The sequence below is a fragment of the Tamandua tetradactyla genome, chromosome 11, assembly GCF_023851605.1.
Source record: "Tamandua tetradactyla isolate mTamTet1 chromosome 11, mTamTet1.pri, whole genome shotgun sequence".
In the NCBI taxonomy this organism is placed as follows: Eukaryota; Metazoa; Chordata; class Mammalia; order Pilosa; family Myrmecophagidae; genus Tamandua; species Tamandua tetradactyla.
The window spans coordinates 78,272,604-78,276,652 of NC_135337.1; positions in this window are offsets into that span (position 1 = coordinate 78,272,604).

Here is a 4,049-nt window from a genome sequence, read left to right on the forward strand (position 1 = left end):
GGACATTTTCTCAGCTTTAGAACTATAAACTTGCAACTTAATAAAGTTCCCCTTTTTAAAGCCATTTTGTTTCTGGTTTGTTGCATTCTGGAGGCTAGCAAACTAGAACACAGTCTCTTCAAGGAAACCTAGGTTTTTCCAGCTTCTACTCATTAGCTGATTCCACAGCCATTTCCACATTCTTAGGTATTTGTTACAGCAGCACCATGCTCCTGACAGCAACTACAGAGAACTATAAACTGGGTGGCTTAAACATTGGCTGTCTCACATTTCTGGGGACAAATCTGAAACCTGTAGAGAGAACAGATTTCCTTCTTTGCCTCTCACTTGCTTCTGGTTTGCTGGCCACCCCTGGCTTCAATCTCAGTTTCAGGCATCATGTGGCACTGTCTTGTGTCCACATTTTCTCCTTAAAGGACTTGTCATATTGGATTAGGCCACCCAGTCCAGTTTGGCCTCATCCTAACTCATCATGTATTCAAAGACACTATTTCCAAATGGGGTCATATTCTTGGGACTGGGGTGGGGATGGGGGGTGGTTAGGCCTTGAAGATGTCTTTTTGGGGGAGGGGAGGCAGAATTCAACCAATAACAGGATGTGATTTTCCACAGAACTACCATCCTAAAATATTTCAAATGTGTTTCTCATTTTTCTTGCTTTATTTTACAAGTTGAGTTCACTTTCCATTACACAATGGTGCAATTCATTTAGCTGCACCCTCGCCTGAGGAACAGCCATAAATAGTGCTGGAGAGCAGGTCCAACTGCCAAGGCTGGTAGACTTTTTTGTCTCCAGGCATTTAAGAAACCCTCCCTGATTACAAGGTGATCACTAAGTGAACAGACTGGACACCATGGTCACACATGACAATACGCTTTACAAAATGAGTTCATAAAAGTCACCAAACAAGCAACAAATAGAGGAAGCAGCAAAACAAACCCTGAAGAGAGGGGAGAATTTGATCTCCACAGTTGTCACATCATAATATTCAAAATATCCAACTTTCGACCAAAAAAATACAAGACAAAAAAAAGAAGAAAAAGAAAGAAGCAACAATCCATGCACAAGGAAAAAAGGCAATCAATAGAAACTATCCCTGGGGGAGCCCAGACATGACATGTACTAGACCAAGTCTTTAAATTAGCATTTTAAATATGCCCAAAGAGCTAAAAGAAACCATGAGAATCATGTCTCACCAAATAAAGAATATCAATAAGGAGACACAGATTATTAAAAGGGACCAATTCTGGAATCCAGTTCCAGAAGAAGAACACTATGTATTAATAAAAAGAAAAAATCAACAAGGATATATAACAATCATAACTATTTATGCGCCGAGCCAGAGTGCTCCAAAATACATGAGGCCCGACTGTGGGTGTGGCCTTTTGGTTAAACGGAGATGTGACTCCTCTCGTTCAGGGCGAATCTTGATTAGTTTACTGGAGTCCTTTAAAACAGAAAACATTTTGGAGAACAATTACTTTAGAGACACGATGTTTGGAGATGTTTGGAGTGCCCACAGAGAAGAGATGCCTAGACATGCCATGTATCTGCCTATGAGATGCCAAGAAAGCCCAAACACAGAGTTGTGTCCAGAATCGTGAGACTCAAGGCAACTGGAACACAGTTCGACAGTTTCAGGTACTTTCTTCAAGCCACTCCAATACACGATAGACTAGAAAGGGATATCTATAAATGCATAAGAATAACTTCTAGGATAACTTCTACAATCTGTCTGAAATCCCTGAGACACTGAAACTTTACTTTGTCTCTTCCTCTCTTCCCCCTTTTGGTCAAGAAGACTTTCTCAATCCCATGATGCTGGGTCCTAGCACATCCCAGAAGGCCTGTCCCATGTTCCCAGGGAAATTAACATCCCAGGGAGTCATGTCTCACATAGGTGGGGAGGGCAGTGCGTTCACCTGCTGAGTTGGCTTAGAGAGAGAGGCCACACCTGAGCAACAAAAGAGGCTCTCTGGGGGGGATTCTTATGCATAATAACAAGTAGGCTTAGCTTCTCCTTTGCAAGAATAAGTTTCACAGGGGCTGCACCAGTTTGAATCTGTTGTGTATCCTAGAAAAGCCCCCTGGGTCTCTAAAAGTGAGTGTCTGTCCCACTGCTGTGAGAGAATTTGTAATCTTTGTCCCCCTTGGGACGGTTCCCCACTGCTGTTTCTTTGCCGTCCTACCTGAGATTCTCCTATTTCGTCAATTCAGCATTTGTAGGGTCCCTCTCCAGTCCATGTATTCTTCCAAATTTCTCAACAGTTCAGAGTTGTTCTTTTTTCAGCTGAATCTCCAGGGAGAGATTTTCAGTAGCTCTTCATGTCACCGTGTTGACAGCATCAACCTGAAGAGCTTCTAAGAAGAACTCTTTATCGGCTTCTTGTGGCAGATGGGGAATGTAGTTCTAAGATGTGGCAGTTAGATTCAGTTGTCAACTTGGCCGGGTGAAGGCACCTAGTTCTGTTGCTGTGGACATGAGCCAATGGTACATAAACCTCACCTGTTGCTGATTACATCTGCAGTGGGCTAAGAGGCGTGCCTGCTGCAATGAATGACGTTTGACTTAATTGGCTGGTGCTTAAATGAGAGAGCTCAATGTGCACAGCCCAAGCAGCTCGGCATTCCTCATCTCAGCACGCACAGCTCAGCCCAGGCCTTTGTCACCCCGGGGAAAGTTGTTGGTACCCAGGGGCCTGAAGAGAAGGCCATCAGAGATCGCCCTGTGCCTTCCCACTTAAGAAAGAACCTCAGTGAAAAGTTAGCTGCCTTTCTTCTGCAGAACTAATGAAATAAATCCCCTTTTATTAAAAGTCAATCTGTTTCTGGTGTGTTCCATTCTGGCAGCTAGCAAACTAGAACATAAGACATTTGAAAGGATTGCAGAAGATCGTGCACAAGGGGTGTCAGATTCAAAACTATGCCATTGGATCTGTGTGAAATCACAGGCTGCCTTGTCCTTTCACAATGCTCACCATTGGCTCACACAGAAATAGTTCAGGTTTACTGAGGCCTCCTGCAGGTTTCCTTTCCTGCCTCTCTGCATGAGATCTCTGCAGGCTCTTTTCCCGGGGTTTCTGCAAGGGCAGGTTTCTGCTTGAGCAGCAACTTCTCAGTTATAACAGCCCCAGTGAGGATGTTTCTTCCTCTCGTGTTTTTTCTTTTCCACCCTACGCCTTGATGTCTAATGTCGAGTTCCCTTCAGTGGCACGTGAACGGGGTTTCAGTTTGGGGCTGAATATCCTGAGCACTCAGCTTGGGGCCGGATGACCTGCATCTCAGTGGGTGCGCATGTCCCCACGTCCTCACCTACCACTCCCCACCAGCGCCGTGTGGGTGTGGGAGGAGGGGTCCCAACACACCCAAGCTGGCAGCAGGAACCCACCCTCTGCCACTGCACTGAAGACTAGCCGATACTGCCATCTGCTGGTCATTCCGGTAAATTGCCTTTACTGCTTCAGTCCCAAGTCCCGTCATATTTCTGACAGCTACTGGTGTATTTTTGTGAATTTGGTCTTTCTTTCTCTTTGTCTCTGTGTCTCTCTGTGCATCTCTATCTCCTCTCTATTACTGTTTTTCTCTTTCTAACTCTGATGGACCCACTGAGAGCAAGTTTCAGATATCAACATGCTTTAGTCCTAAAAATGTCATAACGAATTTCCAGAGTAAAAGGGCATTTCCCTATGAACCCAAAACTTGAACATAACAGCAATATTATTGTTTAATATATGGTTTGTAATCAAATGTCCATTGATATTTAAAAGAAACAGAATATAATCAAGATTCTTACTTCCATTTTTGTGTCCTTCAATCTAGAAAAGCCCCTTATCAACTTTTCCTTTAAATCTTTCATAATACTTATTTTTTTAAATATTCATATCTATTGTTTTACAGAATGGTCCTCAGTTTGGATTTTTCTGATTTTCTCATGATTAAATTGCAGATATGTATTTTTGGCAAGACGATCACAGAGCAGATGCTGTATTCTTTTTGGAGCATCCTATCAGGATGTCAGCTTCTCACTTAATTGGCGATAACGGGTCTG